Here is an 18,792-nt window from a genome sequence, read left to right as displayed (position 1 = left end):
ATTGTGCTGAAGCAAATAGTAAGTATCGATACGTTAGGAATGGGTTTGAATCCCTAACAATCTGAAAAATAGCAAAATGTTCCAATAAAGCTAGTTGCGTGTAATCTGTCTGATCCAGAACCGTTACAATCTGTTGCCTTTTTCGCCCCGAAGAGTCAACACACAAACCATACCCCACTGGTTATACAAAATTTACAAAATTTGATTACAGGCACCAAATTTAATAAAATGTATACCTATACCACACCCACTAAACACTATATCCGAGTGCTCTATCAAATGCTATAACTATAAATGGCTACATACTTGATTTCAAATAGCGAGTTGTCTGGTTGCTAAAAATTCGTTCAATAAATCATATTTAAACTAGTTTGTATATTTAAAATGAATTAAACGTATTAAACGTTTATTTCCTGGAGTAAATCCACGTGACATTTGTTTGAATCAGGAAATAATACATTTGTGAATAACTTCCTTGTTCCGTGTTATAAGCCATGGTATCCATCGTACCACATGTGATGTTCTAATTAAGCTATCTTAAGGATGTGTCTGATGTAGCCTTTAGCAACATCAGAAATAGTAAAATAAATCAGTTCTTAATACTTGATACTCGTATTAAGGATTGGCAATGATTCCAAATTAGGAAATATCACAGACGCTGATTATGCTTAAACCATTTTAACCACATTGGTCTTTAAAGGATGTGGTTGTGTTGGTGGTAAGGAGAATGCGGTTTGGTCATATTTTATGTCGCTATAGTCGATGTCTTCTCCAATTTATAGTGCTATCTCAATGTTGTTACTATAAGACTCCCACCATGGGCGCTCTAATCGTTAATTTGAACGTTAAGCAGGAGAAGTCGTCTCAGCCAGAGGTCAGATCCAGTCAAGCTCGCAATGACAACGTCAAACGTGAAAACGCATTGTTTAAAAATCTTAAAATCTAAAATAGAGTCGACATTAGGAAATTGGCTATAGTATTACAATCCTTTGGTGTCTTTTGAAGGTGGTAGTTTCTGATTCTGCTTAGCGCATAGCATTAGTAGTGGGGCGACTGGTTCGGCCGTTGTCAGTATAATGTGACCGGATGGGATGGGTTTTTGATATAGCACTATTTACATAAACAGAGTAAGAATTTCATTATGTAAGAAGACACAGCACGAATATACCACAGTCTCAAAAAACACGCACCTTGTACTTCACACAAGCAAGACACTGCATACACAGGGGGGGGGGGTGTTAAATATAATTACCAAACCAAACCAAGGTTGTATTTTTCCCGTTCTGTAAAATTGTCCAAACAAAGTAACAGAAAGTTTTATACAGAATATTTTGATTGAAATAAAGATTCTTATAACCACTCCGTGCATTGCCCAACGTAACGATAATAAGGATATGTATTTTAATCAGATTGTATACAGTTCCGGTTTCAGACGAGAAAAGTAGTGAAAACATGGAGGCCCTAGTTGTCATTAAATCTTCTAAATTGTTCACTCCTACACCAAGCTAGGTATAGTTCTGATGCAAAGGTTGAAAAACAACACAGACAATTATTGACCAAAGACGCATGGAATAACAACTGAAGTCGTTAACACTGATCCAGACAATTAGATTGTAACTCTTCGGAAGGCACAGACGTCTGATGATGTTGATAAAAAACCATCACAAATGAAATGTTCTCACACGATACCGACACCTGGAACTCTTTGAAGAATATTCTGTTGTAATAAATCTTCCGGTACATGTATGCTACAAAAAGTGTAATTAAGACGTCAATTATGTCTTTGTCTATGTGATTTATGAACTAGTAAACGATGTTATTTTCCTAATGGTGATTTTGTTTCGTTTACAGTTTTATTTACATGTCGCCTACTAGATGATAAAATGGGTATAATGGTGTGCAGAATGATATCATATACATGTAAACGTGTCATTGTATTCATTTTACATGTTAATTCTAACGCAATGGGTGTGTGACAGTTTTCGTGTTTCTCGTTATATTTCATCACATTTGATTGTTAAAGGTGTCGTTTAATCGCACAGAGAGAAGACGTGACGTCATTATACAAAAAAACTCAGATGATATCATAAAGCTTCATTGATTTATAAAACATCATTATCTCCTAAATTCGTTGGTTTATTGATTTAACGTGCTATTAACTATTAGGGTAATTAATCAATTTTCCGTCTTGTCTTGTTTAATATTACATGATAATCAGAATTCAAATTGCTGGGCGACGACGACACTGTCGGGAATCACGTGGTTTGAAGTGGTGATCCCACAACCAGACAAAATGTCTCCCATGCAGAAAACCGAGGCGCTTTAGGAGAAACCAGACGGTAAGCTTCCGAACTCAATGGGTCAAATGTATCACCATTTTATCAATACGTCGCGGAATGAAACCCACGAACGAAGTAAGTTTTACTGTTATACGACGAAATAAGTGATGTAGCCACTGAATTGTTATTCTGTCATCTACATGTGTATATGATATAATGACAGAACATTTGTAGACAATTGGAATGTCCGAGAGTCCATATTTGTCAATATCTATGAATGTTTTTGTAATTGGTGGGTGACACGAACAGGTCATCGTAGTAACAAGGCAGTGGTTACCACGCATGAGAAATGTTTAAAAATTATATAACAGAGGTCTTGGTAATATTCTCAATTTCCAAGGCTGTCACATCGATTTGGTGACCGACGACACTCCACCGCACTTCAGTCGAATAAATATAAATTAGTCTAAATATCATGTTCCGTAAACTCAAAACGTTATAAGTCATGTAATTCTCAAAATGTTGGTAACTTTTAGTAATGAATGACATTAAAAGTTCTTCTTGATTCACTCAATGAATTCCACGCAAATTATTTGTTTGGTTTGAGGGAGGCGGTTATATTACATTGTATCACCTGTAGAAATAAAAAAAACAAACATTTCTTTACTTTTTTCTAGATGCTTTTTCCACTCTATTCAGATGCTAAGTCAATCGGTCCACAAGTGTTAATCTCTTAACTGTGCACCTTTGCTCTCAGAGACAATACCAGGCTCCAAAGTAAAAGAATGATATGATTGCTTTGGAAATGTTTTTAGTTATTTACAAATTTGACACGATGCGATGCGCATAATACAAGTATCAAACTTATGTATGTTCCAAATAATAATGATAGATTGCGCTAATATAAACCCCCATAAAGGCACCGCAATGCCTGCTTCACAATAAAACAACACATGTGATAAACTCAATCATAGCAGCTGATTATCGTTTATGTGTGTATGTTATGTGTATGTACATACAACCCCTCTTGATTCCGATTGTCTTCCAACTTCGGACTACTTTTTATAGCGCATTTTCTTTCCATTGTATTTATAATTTATAACAGGGCCCAGTTTCATGAAAATGGTACTTTAACAGAGTTTAAGTTATGGGATGTTTATAAACTAACTCGAGTTTGATAAACATGCTTTGCATGGGAACCTCTATTTTTAGCCCACCATCATCAGATGGTGGGCTATTCAAATCGCCCTGCGTCCGTCGTCCGTCCGTAAACAATGCTTGTTATCACTATTTCTTAAAAACTGCTGCAGGGATTTTGTTCAAACTTCACATGGAGGGTCCCCTTTGTCCATATTTGTGCCATACAGATTTTGAGGCTGATCGGAAAAACAAGATGGCCGCCAGGCAGCCATCTTTGATTTTGGCAGTTGAAGTTTGTTATCGATATTTCTTGAGAAATTCTGAAGGGATTTTGTTCAAACTTCACATAGAGGTTACCCTTGGTCCCTAGGTGTGCAATACAGATTTTGAGGCTGATCGGAAAACAAGATGGCCGCCAGGCAGCCATCCTTGATTTTGGCAGTTGAAGTTTGTTATCGATATTTCTTGAGAACAACTGAAGGGATTTTGTTCAAACTTCACATGGAGGTTACCCTTGTTCCTTTGTTGTGCCATACAGATTTTGAGGCTGATCGGAAAAAACAAGATGGTCGCCAGGCAGCCATCTTTGATTTTGGCAGTTGAAGTTTGTTATCGATATTTCTTGAGAACTACTGAAGGGATTTTGTTCAAACTTCAAATGGAAGAGGTTACCCTTGGTCCCTATTTGTGCCATACAGATTTTGAGTCTGATAGGAAAAACAAAATGGCCATCTTGGATTTTGATAGTTAAGGTTTGATATCCCCATTTCTCAAAAAGTGCTGAAGGGATCTTTCTCAAATTTAATATGTAGGTTCCCCTAGGGCCCTTGTTGTGCATATTGCATTTTTGGACCAATCGGTGAACAAGATGGCTGCCAGGCCGCCATCTTGGATTTCGATAGTTAAAGTTTGTTATGGATATTTCTCATATAGTACTGAAGGGATCTGTCTCAAATTTCATATGTAGGTTCCCCTAGGGACCTTGTTGTACATATTGCATTTTGGGACCGATCGGTTAACAAGATGGCCGTTTGGCAGCCATCTTGGATTTTGTTATTCAAAGTTTGTTATCGCTATTTCTCAGAAAGTACTGAAGGGATATGTCTCAAATTTCATATGTAGGTTCCCCTAGGGCCCTAGTTGTGCATATTGCATTTTTGGGACCGATCGGTGAACAAGATGGCTGCCAGGCCGCCATCTTGGATTTCGATAGTTAAAGTTTGTTATGGCTATTTCTCATATATTACTGAAGGGATCTGTCTCAAATTTCATATGTAGGTTTCCCTAGGGACCTAGTTGTACATATTGCATTTTGGGACCGATCGGTTAACAAAATGGATTTTGTTATTCAAAGTTTGTTATCGCTATTTCTCAGAAAGTACTGAAGGGATCTGTCTCAAAATTCATATGTAGGTTCCCCTAGGGCCCTAGTTATGCATATGGTGATTTGGGACCGATTGATCAACAAGACGTCCTATTAACAGCTATGGTCATGTAAGGACGGCCTCCCATGCATGCGGTGTGTTGCGTGTATGTTGTGCGAGGTGCGTGATTTGGGAGACTGCTGTATATTTATGTTGTGTCTTCTTGTATAGTGGAACTCTTGCCCTTTTTAGGGCCAGGTAGAACCGAATTATATGAGTTTCACATTTGTCTTTCATCAAGTGTCGCATTACAAAAGCACCAAATTTATACTAATCTGCTAAAGACAGCTGACAGAATTGTAGCCTACTGCACAGGGACCTGGCACGAAAGTTTTTAAGGGCCCATTACTTTTCCGGAGCAAATTTTAAAGGTTTCTCAAAAACATGAATATCATAAGATATTATATACCGATGGCCTAAGATGAGGTTACATCATCAAACATATCTAAGATTCCCTGCTTAATATATAATAACAGTGGAAATTGATATTCATTTCGCTGTTTTGCCTTCTGTCGCAGTGACATTCAACTACCGCGAAGTATTTAGGACGACGGTGGAAAATAAAGGACGACCCTCGTTATGAAAATTAACCTTATATTTAATTGAATAAAATTGTTTAGAAGGCGATGATGATTAAAGTTAATTAGTTTTGCGACTCTATAAAATTATTGATCTCCATGAACATTCTCATTTTGAAAAAAAAATAAGAACCGTTTCGGAAAAGTAATGGCCTTTAACCAACAGTAAACAAATATATATATTTATCCTGCAACTGTCCCACATACTGACCGATAACTACTGCCGGATAAACTTGTGCTTTATCCGTCAATACGAATGCTTTATCCGTCAATACGATCACGTGAATTTGTTCCATATCTGACGGAACTTTTTCTAACTTGACCCAGAACTTGAACCTTCCGGTGAATGGAACGTCATTCAGTCCTGCTAAAACGTGACGTCACATTCACCGGAATGACGTCATTTTTACGCTATCGAAAATCTCGTATGGCGATGTCGTCTTTTTCTTGGCAAATGGCAAAGGTGTGTATTGCAAATTCATTCTTTAATAGGTATTTATTGTTTTTTTGAGTATTTCATTTTGTTTGAGCGATGTATCATACTGAATAGAATTACGGATACTGTCTGTAAATGCGCTTATTTATTTCCCACGGCAGTAAACAGGAGTACACTCTCATTCGGTATAGTGAATCTTTACCTCCGCATCAAAGATCTACTTCAAGCTTCTCGCTTCGGGCAAATACAAGTAAATAACTGTCAATTTGCTTTCGGTTTGAATGCCATAATGGTTGCAGGATAAACAGAATACACGGTTAGTATCTTACAATACAAGTTTTATTTTTGGTGCTCGACACGGCAAAGCCTCGTCATCTCGGCTTTCCTAAGTCTCGCACCAAAATAAACCTTGTATTGTAAGCTACTAACCATGTATTCTCTATGTATACTGTTGGTAAAAATGTGCCAGGTCCATGTGGCCTACTGTATCATCTGACCTTTGTCATGTTTACCAGTAACTAGCTATATATATGTATAGTATAGGCTAGTCATTACGCCGATGTACGATTTGTCGTAAAATAGTATTACTCTTAACCAAAATTTAAAATGCCCTCTTGACATTTCCTTTTTAAACACAAAGTATTTAGTTTATTGTTTTAAATGATAAATACTTAGCTTATTTAACAATGTTTAACGTGATGTTTACGACTAAAGCTTAGTTACTGTTAGCCTACTTTAGTACAGATTGGCTTACAAAATAAATGTACAATTTATTGAAGTTCACATAGACCAGTTCGCACATCAAAATCCTCACCAGACAAAATATTAGACAGGAATTGAGAGAAATCTTTGATAATATCATGCCATGCGTGGTAACCCACCATCTTGTTGCTACGATGACCTATTCGTGTCACCCACCATTTACAAAAGCATTCATAGATAACAAATACGGTCTTTCGAACATTCCAATGTTCTAAAAATGTTCTGTCATTGCATAGATGACCGAATAACAATCCAGTGGTTATATCACTTATTTCGTCGTATAACAGTAAAACGTACTTCGTTCGTGGGTTTCAATACGCGACGTGTTGATGAAATGTTGAATGATTTTTTTTCTACACCCATCCTCCGATTATTTGAATGTTTGCAACAATGACACAAAATTCAGCAGAAATGTAAATATGGGTATATTTGGTAATGATGTCCGACGTCTATAGGCCAGTTCCCGATACATTAGACCAATTGAGTTCGGAAGCTTACCGTCTGGTTTCTCCCGAAACGCCTCGGTTTTCTGGCAAACATTTTGTCTGTTCGTGGGATCACCACTTCAAAACCACGTGATTCCCGACAGTAAACGAGCTAACATCAGTACAAACATCCTTCTTTAAAAGTTCTTGTTGGCCCTGCAGGTCGAGCGTTAGAATTGTACCTGCTGCCCCCTATTGCATGATCGTAAAAGGCGACTGAATTTAGGATCTTATCTTTTCTCTTCTTTCAAACTGACTTATGTTTCCTAAATCCTCCCTCGGCACCGCCTCACTTTTGGTCTTAGGTTGAGCGTTCGCCCCTGTGAGGAAGGCTCTGGGTTCTGTCCCCTGGCCGAGACACACCAATGTCTATAATAGTGGTAGTTTGTGCACACCGCATACATGGGGAGGCCGTCCTTACATGACCATAGCTGTTAATAGGACGTTAATTAATCAATCAAACAAACAAATGTACTACCGCTAATAAATTGGACAAATCCTATTTGCTTATTAGTTATTAGCATTCCGTTCCAAAAAGGCGGCTCTGCAGGTATGGCGTTAGAATTGTACCTGCTGGCCTTATTGCATAATCGTAAAAGGCGTCTCAATTTAAGATATCTTTTCTCATTCTGCTGAACTGACCTTCCTATTTCTACCATCTTTCTTGACTTAATTTTTCTCATTTTTGGCCTTCAGTCGATGGTGTTCAAATACCTCAAAAGTAGAATTACCTTTCTTACAAATTAAACACATATCTTATTCATACATTTTCTACAGGTTAAATTTTTCTTTCTAAAATTACATTTAAGTACGGTACCACCTGCATCTATATTGCACTTTCTAACACTGCAAATATATTTTGTAAAGTTGTAATAATATAATTAAATCCTTATTTAGCTATGTGTACTTTCAACCTCCTCCAGTGATATAGCATTACAAAAAGGACAAGAGTTGTCACTATACAAGAACACACAACACCAATATATCGCAGTCTCCCAAAACACTTCCTGTGCACTACATACATGCTACACAACCTAATACATGATATAACCGTCCTTACATGACCTTGGCTGTTTAAGTCCCATTATGCTTACACAAAACTCTACTAAGATGTACCTTATGATTAATTTGAATTTTACTTCATCTGGTTTCTTTCTAATGAGGATAATTACGTAAATTATCAATTAGTATATAATTCTTTAACTAGAACGTGTTGAGTCCCATATATAAAAAATACCTTGTATAAACGTATATTTTCGACACCCGGATGATAAACATAACAGGCAGGTAGGGCGTTTAGAATAGTACATGCTGCCTTAACTGCATTATCGTAAATGGGGAATAAATTTAGGATCTTATCTATTCACTTATTCCTACAATGTAACGTCTCCCTCGACACCGCCTCACTTTGGATTTCTGTTGAGCGTTCGCCCCGTGAGGTACAGTAGATACTGGGTTCCCAATGTCTTTCCAAGTGGTAGTTTCTGCTCCTGCTTAGCGCTCAGCATACAGGGAGTTGGACGACTTGTTCGACCGTTGTCAATATAATGTGACCAGGTTGGGTGTGTTTCTTTAGGTCTTCGACAGCATGCTTCATTGATATAGCACTGTAAAGTTGGGCAAGAATTCCATAATAGAAGAAGACAACAGGAACATACCGCAGTCTCCCATCACATATACTCCAATAACACGAGAGTCGGCTGGTCACACGTTTTTTTATCGGACGTTACTTTGCTGCCTGTTGACTCATTTTCGAAGGCCTATTTATTTGATGCTGTTTCTGCTATCGGATGAATGCAGGAGGAAAAACGCAATTATATCGATATGTATAGCTCTCTCTTCTTTATAAAGATAACATCAATGTGTACCAAATGAAACCAAATGAATAAAGTGTTAAGCCCTATTGCTATGATCGCCTATAACACTATAAAAAGAGCCATCATGAATATACAGAGTCTCTCAAAGGCGCAACCCCACACAACGTACACGCAAAACACCGCATACATGGGAGGCCTTCCTAACATGACCATAACTGTTAATAGGACGTTAATTAATCAAACAAACAAACTAAAGTATGGAGAAGTATTTTCGATGACAACCGACTGCTTCGTTGACCTAGCTTTGGCTGACTCGGTTGTTACAAAATGCGGAATCCTACATGCAATTTCCAAGCGGAACGCACCACCAAATAACTATAAGATACATGTAGCCACTGGACAACCATGATACAATATTTATAAGAACAATACATAACGAATGAATATACCGCAGTCCTCGACAATACAACACGCAAACTCGAACATCTTACACACTACTATCGCGCATTCATGGAAGGCCTCGTCACTTACATGACCCTCGGTTGTTAATAGGGAGGTTCTTAATTAAACAAAACAAAAGATTCAGTACTACTAATATTAGAGGAATATCAGAGAACTAATACATACACACATCGCTTGACTCTCAGTAATATTCTGTCGTTATATGTTATTATGGCAGTGGATTTCTTTGACGAAATTGGTTTTTAATTTTGTAAAAACTAAACCAAGGACGATAATGGCATATGTTTTAATGATGAAGGTTTTATTTATTTTTCTATTTGCAATTCGACTTATAAATCATTACGGAAATAATGAACTAGCTTTTTAGATGTTTATAGTCTGTCAATAGCATACATGTTCCAATCTATTTTTTGGTTTGCGCTTAATTTGTCATACTGTACCACTTCCACAGTGTTGGAGAAACCTTTGTCTTCTTTTCTTATTCAATCCTTCTAAGCATTGCGTTTTAAGCGTGTTGAACATTTCCCAGCACGTGGTTGGCTTTCCTGCATCAGCATTTATTGTCTCTGCATTCGTGACAGGACTTTGACAAAATACTGTCTTCCTATATAGTATTATATATTCATATCGCAATGGGCGATTCATCACAAAGACAAAACAATGGCGGACCAGGGTTTTAATAATGATATATCACTATTTTCATTTGTTTAAAATTACTGAACAAACTTGGCGAGTCACTTGGCTACTATATATATTTGGGACATATCCGTTTACCTATTGTACAATACTTAAATACCATCGTTAATGCATACACACATATTTTTATCATCTTTCCACTGGTATATGGAATACTGATGTATACCCCTTTCAATGTCATCAACCTTTGCACCTCTTCTATATAATATATTTAACTGCAACATGATCTGGCTGGTTCGTAGTCAATATTGTTGGCTCTCGAGTTCGAAGCTAACACAAAGGTAGGTCGCCATGGCGCATACTATATGATTCCGTACAGTGATGCATCACTAGCCGAGATGATATCAATATAAGCACGCAGTCACTAGTTAACGTTTGAAATCCAATCAAGGGTGATTTAATAGCGATTGTTTAAGCAAAATGGCATTGAATATAGTATATGGTTTCTCTTATTTAGGTAAACACGGATTTAAGTAAATGAACAGTCTGATAAACATTGTATAGAGTTTGGTGGCTCGAAACCCTGAACAATCTCGAAGCTGTTTAAAATGCTACTTATTGACAAAAAGGGTTATTAGGGTTGCTACAGACAGGTTACTGGAAAGAAGATTTCTTGCGCTGGTTGTACTATCGGCAATGCCTATCTGAATTGGGAACAACTCCGCTATCACTTTATTGCTTACCCGCGAACTGCATTGTCGGCGATCTATGGTACTATAAATAAACTTTAATTGGCAGCAGTAGACATTTTCAATTCGAATGGTAACAAATATCGTTAAAATGATGGACAATCTTGACGCTGGATTAAGTACAGCGTACAGTGTTCACAAAGCTGTTTTGTTTGATTGTATTAATTAACTCTTATTATAGATTGATTTTATTTAAACAGTCCTATTAAAGATGCTTCACCGCTAACAATTGGGGGTAATTTGTTGCTCTATCAAAAACTAGGAGCAGTTCCGACTTTAGTATTATTTATTCAGTTACTAAAGTTAACATGACTTTACACCATTACCACCCATTGAAAAGTGAGCTTCTAATTATTATTTCTAGGTTAAAAGCCATTGAAATATAATTAATTGTCCCTTTTACACATCCGAAATATATCTTAGTTTTCCTGTTCTACGATAATCATATATGCCGATACATGAAGTTCTGTTTGCGCATGGAACCCAAGTGCGTAAATAAATTATTTTTTACGATTTTAACACCCAATTTTTGTTCATATTGGATGGAACTAATCGTTTATGCTCTCGTACGGCGGTGGTGCAATCAGTGGTTACTTGATGCAAAATGGTAAATAATGGACGGCCTCCATCTTCCCAGGTTATGCAGAGTTTATTGAGTGGTGGCATGTTGATGCGAGGTGTGGCGCCGTTGGGATAACTGCGTGTCATTTTCTGGTTGTGTCTTTTAAAGTGGTACTGTTTGCCATTTTTATAGTGCATATATTCACTCTAATGGATGCCGTCGAAAGAAACCATAGACATACCTACATCACACTCACACGCGTACTCTAAATCTATACTGACCTAGGGTGATAATACCATGCTGCGTCCCTCAATCCTGTTATGAGCAGCGCTAGCCAGGTGCAACTAACTACTCATATTTGTATTGTAATTTGGTGAGCCTCGGCTTTGGGGACAGAACACACAGTTCCTTCCTTCACAAAGGAGGCGAACGCTGCAATCTCATTGCAAAAGTGAAGGGCAGTGGTACCAAGGGTAGGCCATTTGGAAAGATATAGTCAGGTTGGAAGACCTGGGAAAGATAAAAATACTTAATATTTGTCGCATTACGGTGCAGCAAGTTTGTTTATGTTTCTTTTATCGGATTGATCACCACGAAACCCCTGTCGGCTCTTTGAAGGCGGACACCTCTCTTGGCCCTTGCTGGATAGGGCGTTTGGAATTGTACCGGTGGGGGTTATAACCATGTAGGCCCGCCCCATGCCCGTCGAGCTTTTAAACCCGAGCCCGAGCTTTGGTTTATATTAGCGTTTAAACTTCTTATTCTAATAGACGTATTAAAACAATTTTTGACAACTAAAGAATCCCTTTGAGTTATTTGTTAGGTTGCTGGGCCAAGGACTCATAGGCGTGTAGGTTGCTGGGGATCTACCAAGTTTGTTCAAATGGAATGACCTTGACATTCATCAAGGTCACAGAGGGTCAAATAGGCTAAAATTCTTTAAACGATACTTCTCAAGAACCAGAAGGCCCAGGGTACTGATATTGGGACTGTGAGGATGCTGGGATGAAGGGCTACCAAGTTTGTTCGACAAATAAATGACCTTGACCTTCATTCAAGGTCACAGGGTCAAATAGGCTAAAATCCTTTAAACAACTGCTTGTGAATAACTAAGAGGCCTAGAGACCTGATATTAGGCAATGTGGCATGCTGGGATGAAGGGGCTAACCAAGTTTGTTCAAATAAATGACCTTGACCTTCATTCAAGGTCACGAGGGTCAAAAAGGCTAAAATCTTTAAACAACTTCTTCTCAAGAACCAGAAGGCCCAGGGTACTGATATTTGCCCTGTAGGATGCTGGGATGAAGGGCTACCAAGTTTGTTCAAATAAATGACCATGACCTTCATTCAAGGTCAAAAGGGGTCAAATAGGCTAAAATCTTTAAACGACTTCTTCTCAATATAACCAAGAAGGCCCAGAGACTGATATTAGGACTGTGACATGCTGGGGATGAAGGGCTAAACAAGTTTGTTCAAATGAATGACCTTACCTTCATTCAAGGTCACGGGGGAACAAAAGGCTAAAATCTTTAAACGACTTCTTTCTCAAGAACCAGAAGGCCCAGGGTACTGATATTTGGCCTGTAAGCTGGATGAAGGGCTACCGAGGATTAGTTCAAATAAATGACCTGGACCTTCATTCAAGGTCACAGGGGTCAAAATAGGCTAAAATTCAGTTAAAACAAATATCTTTGAATAACTATCTATGAGGCCTAGAGACCATATATTAGGCTGTTGCAGCATGCTGGATGAAGGGCACAACGAAATATTCAAGGTCCAGGGTCAAATAGGCTAAAATCTATAAATGCGCATTCTCTTAAGAACCAGAAGGGCCCAGGTACTGATATTGGGCGATGTAGCAGCTGGATGAAGGACTACCAAGTTTGTTTCAAATGAATTACCTTGACCTTTCAATCAAGGTCACAGTGGTCAAATAGGCTAAAATCTTTAAACGATTATGATTTGTATTTGTACAAATGAAAATTAATTAGATAATTAACTTTATCCGTGTATGAAATAAACATCAGTTATTAATGATGTTGTTTATTTGTAATTTCAATATGATGACCGCAGCGTCTCTAACCCGAGTATTTAGTGAACACCTGTTCACGCTCGTTTGGTTTCTATTCATTTTAATGGAGCATCCTGCTAATTACCGGTAAGCACAAATGATAATCCCACGATAACTTATCAAATAAGTATAATTAATCCCTCGATAAGTTATAAAATAATTAAATAATTAATGAATCCGAGCAGCCAATGAAATCGTTCCAATTATACAATCGGCTATATATTGAGTGTGTTTTCCAGACTCTGCCACTGATTCTGATTCTGGCTTTTGGGAGGGCAGGATCGGAATCAGGCTAGAAATTTCTTTCTCTTGGACATTAGAATTGAGACCTAGCATATATACTTAGCTTATTACTACAGTGTACACCACAGATCAGTTATCTGTCTGTGGTGTGACTGAGTGATTAGCGATCACTTGCTTATTGTCATTATCCATCGTCCGTCCGTCCGTCCGTCTAGTTATCCGTGCGCGGTGTTTTTTTCGTACTGTTTTCACCTCTTTTCCTGATTAAAGATGGCAGAGAGTACAGAACAAGCAAACGGTATAGCGGAGGGATCTACTAGCTCAAGGGATGCTGAGGATGGGGGAAACAGCAGATCAGGTAATAGTCATGATGAGTTGGATTACTATTTAAATGAGATGGCTAAATTACCAATTGTAGTAAACAACCCAGAAGGAGGCTTTGATATTGAACAGGACCAGATGTCTTGTACATCAACCACGGTAACCGAAGACGAAAAGGATTCTGAGTGGCAGTTAGCCAGGAGGAAATAAAAAAAAACGTAAGTACAACTCATCTCCTCAGAACAACACTGTTGTAAAGAGAGATGAGCTAATAGTGATAATAACCTCCAGGCAGTGCCAAATAAGCAAAAAACACCCGATAAAGATACAGAATGCTATCACTGAGGCCTCAGGGACTGGGCCCGTAAAAGAAATCAAAGCATTAGGCAGTAGGGGACTGCTTGTAGTGTGTAGAGACAAGGTACAGCAGTCAAATATCTTAAAGCTTAATAAAATGTGTGACGTCACAGTACACGGGAAAATACCGACATCCCAGGACAGCTCTGAGGGTGTCATATACGGGGTTAGTCCCGATCTGACCCCTCAGGAGCTGTCAAATGAATTAAAAAACCCCAAGGTGTGAAACATTTCATAAGAATGAAAGGTAGAGGCTACAATAGCAACACAGGGTCCACCACTGTAAAGTTAGTGTTTACTGGGAAAGCCTTACCAGACAAGGTGACATTAGGATTCGCAACCCATACGGTTAAGGAGTTTGTCCCCCCCCTCCTTTAAGATGCTATAAATGCAATCAATATGGTCACCGTCAGGACAGCTGTAGGGGTAAGGAGAGATGCAGAAAGTGCGGACTCAGCTCTCATACCACGACAGACTGTACCTCCGAAAAACCAAAAATGCTCCAATTGCGGCGGGGAGCACAGCTCGGCCTACGGCGGTTGCCCCAAACGAAAGGAGGCGATTAAAATAAATGAAGTTGTCAAAGACCTGAAATGCTCCAGACAGGAAGCAATCCATGTTATTAAAAGAAAACCCACACTAACCAGGCAATATAATGAGGTAATAAAAGGGACGAACTCGCAATTCATTCCAAACACACCTACACGCAAACCTCCAACCCCCCAGCCCACGGAGGACCCAAATAACACCAAAATTCCACACCCCCGGGATAGGTCCACACCACTACCTAGACTCAGGCAAAGTGTAGAAACCATCACAGCAAGGCAAGTAGTCCTATTTTTATGCTCAGTCGTCTTTCCGCTAGCGACGACATTCTTGTTGTCTCCAGGAGCGGTTACCGTATTGAGGAGATGTGGGTTGAAATCGAGGAATTGGTGCCCAAGTATGACATTTGTGTCATACATTGTGGCGCGAACAACCTCGGTAGAGATTCCGTTTCAGTGGTTCCAGCGACTGTGTGATCAGATCTGGTCAGTGTCGGCACGCACGCAGATCGCAATTTCTGGTATCCTTCCAAGGATTGATTCCAGGTTCGACGACGCCACCCCCAGACCGAGATTCATCAAGACCGTGAATGACAAGGCAATAGACATCAACATCGCCCTCCGGAAGATTGCAGACACTCACCCCCGGCTTAGCTACATACCCCACCCATCATTCGCCAGACATCAGGACCAGGATATTCTCCTCAGTCGAGACGGGCTCCACCTGAGTTTTAAGGGGACAGATAGGGTGATGAACGACATTCTCACAACTGTATCCTCTCTACGTTCGACTACGCCACCACACCACCACCACCACCACCACCACCACCACACCAGCCCAACCACCAACCACCACGCCAGCCCCACTACAGACCACCACAGCCCACTACCCACGCCAGCCCCACTACAGACCACCACGCAGCCCCACCGACCACCACGACAGCCCCACCACAGACTATGTTAGATAAGGTCTCTGAGAAAAGGAGTGAACCGTTTTGTAGATTATTTTAATTCTAATATCAAGGGAGATATAGTGAAATATACAGGTTGGTGGGTACTAGCTGAATTAGGTATAGGTAACAAGTACATGGGTATTACAAATAACATAGTTGAAGGTACGAATAGTTTGATAAAATCTTTAAATACATGGAAAGAGATACCTTTATATGTGCAGTTTTGTCATTTTATTATCTTCAAAATTACTATAGCAATGAGATCAAACGGGGGTTAATAGGAGTAGGTACATACCAGCTGAAGGCTATACATAAAAGTGCTCAATTAGATCCAGATGATGTAGAATTTTCAAATAAAGTTTGCCATCCTGACGATGTATTAGATTTAGTCAAGGGTAAGATTAGTGAAAGAGAGACAAGTGTCCCGGACGAGCAGGCTGACGAAGAGGTAAGTGATGATTGTGCCGTAACAGATACTGTCGTGTCAGATGTTCCACAAACAGGTAAGCATACTTCTCAGAAATCGCTAGCACTAGCCGCAATTAACGATAATAAGGTAACTCATGTTCCATCAGCCAGGACATTTATAGTTGAAGGGTCACAAGGAGATAAGTATGCAGTTCAACTACATCCCAAAGAGAAATGTCAGTGTCCCTCGGTAAGTACATGTTACCATATTATAGCTGCAAAGTTAAGCATAGGAATAGATGATTCGGTAGGTAAGAGGAAACTTCACATGGCTCAACTTAGGCGTAATTCTAGAAAAAAAGTAGACAAGAAAGCAGGTAGGAAAAGGCCACGACCTTGTGATAGAGATGAGAGTGATATTGTTCCTGCACCAGACAGTAAGTTAACTAAATTAAGTGAATCTTTACTGGTTTGTTCTACTCCCAATACAACAATAGCTTCTCCAGTTAAGTCGGCTCCCACCTCTCCTCTTCATGACATTTCAGACATTGGTACCCCCAAAAAACCAAAACCTAGGTCTAGATTATCTTTAAGTCGTAGATTGTCAAAAATTATAGAAGAAAAAGAAGATGTCTCTAAAGAGGTAAGTATCAAGCAGTCTGAGGAAATTATCCAAAGTGATGTAAGTGTGAAACAGACAGATGATCTTGAAAATGTAAGTATTAAAAAGTCTGAAGAAAACGTCCGTGTTGATGACCAAGTAAGTAATCGTGAGTGTATTACAATCAGTAGTCCTAAGGTAAAACCAAATAGAAAGAGACTATCGCTACCCAAAAGACACAAACTAAAGGTAAGTGATATTTTAGATGATCTCTCATATGATAGGCCGTCAAATTGTAAACCAGCGGAAACAAAACGTATTTGGATGGATAATGGTAAAAGTACAATTAGTTTTAAGGAAAAGAATGAAATTTTAATGGATAAGAAACTTTGTGGAAATACAATGTGTTATGTTCAGGACATTTTAAAGAAGCAATTTCCTAATATTAATGGTATGCAGGATACAGGTTATGCTCCAGTTTTAAAAAATGGTAAGTGGGATTATGCCTTAAGGATGAAACCGACTTCAGCAGCAGCAGCACAGATCCATCATACAGGTGAGGACCATTGGGTAGTGTCAGTTCAAGAGGAGGATGGTAATAAGGTATATATACTTGATAGCTTGATAGGTATAACTAGGCAGAAAGATCATTTGTCAGCATCGTTAGAAATACAGTTATCATCTACTTATGGGAAAAATAGGAAAATGTTACAGGCAATTTTACAAAGTGTACAAGAACAGACAAACGGGGTCGACTGTGGGGTTTTTGCAATAGCTAATTTAGTAAAATTTCGTTTCAATGGTTTTAAAGGTAATGAAGAGTTAAAATTCGACATAGATTGTATGAGACAGCATCTAGTTTCTTGCATTTCGAATGGGGTTTTTACTAAATTTCCAAAGATGAAGTTGAATAGGTATAGGAAAAAGAAAGTTGTTAAGGTTCTAACATATGATATCTTTATAGATTGCGAGTCAGATCAGTGTCACATTTCTAATGTTTTTGATGATATGGTAACCTGCGACGCTGGCTGTAACCGATGGTTTCATAATAGATGTGTTTGTGATAAGTCCAATTTGAATTTTTTAGGGGATAGTTTCATTTGGAATTGTGACAAGTGTTCATAAGTTTTAGCATTAACCAAAAACAACCCAAAATGAAATAAATAAATGAAAAGATACATGTTAGCCAAATAAAATACCTTAGTTATTTATTTAATAATATATAATATATATTACATATATATTAATTCATAAATAAATAAGTCTAAAATAATGTTTTAAATAAACACCAAAAACACTTTAATATATGGGCTCTTTGTAGAACTGCATCCCCTTTGCAGAGCCCGGAAACATTCTTATTTGAAGAATGGCTAAATGTTCTACATGTACTAGAAAAAGCTCGGGAACGGAGAGTTGTCTACCCTTAGCTCGGGCTCGGCTCGGGTAAACAATGAGATCGGCGAGACAGGTACTTGTCAACGAGGTTACAAAAAAGCAGAATTTGTTATGAAATAATTGGATATTGATGTTGAAATTTATACTTATCATACCAGCTAGGTTTACTTGTTGTTTGGATTAAAACAATTCTTGTCAAAAAAGCATATTATTTTAATAATTTGGAAAAATCGTAAAATGTCACGCTCCATTGCGGGCTACATGGTTTAGCCCCCAGAAAATTGATAAATGTCGATTTATGAAATTCACATTAATTTTATGAAATGTGAATTATATGTATCGATAACAAATAACTCAAAGATTCTTTGTGTCAAAAATTGTTTTAATACGTGCTATTTTAGAGGAGAAAAACGAATATAACCAAAGCTCGGGCTCGGGGCGGGCTACATGGTTTAGCCCCCACCAATTGTACCTGCTGCCCCTTTTGCATGATCGTAAAAGGCGACTAAATTTAGGATCTTATCTTTTCTCTTCTTCCTAACTGACTTTATCTTTCCTAATGCCTCCC

This window comes from Argopecten irradians, chromosome 16 (genome assembly GCF_041381155.1).
Source record: "Argopecten irradians isolate NY chromosome 16, Ai_NY, whole genome shotgun sequence".
Taxonomy (NCBI): domain Eukaryota; kingdom Metazoa; phylum Mollusca; class Bivalvia; order Pectinida; family Pectinidae; genus Argopecten; species Argopecten irradians.
The sequence above is the reverse complement of the archived record's forward strand: the minus strand, read 5'-3'. Positions refer to the sequence as shown.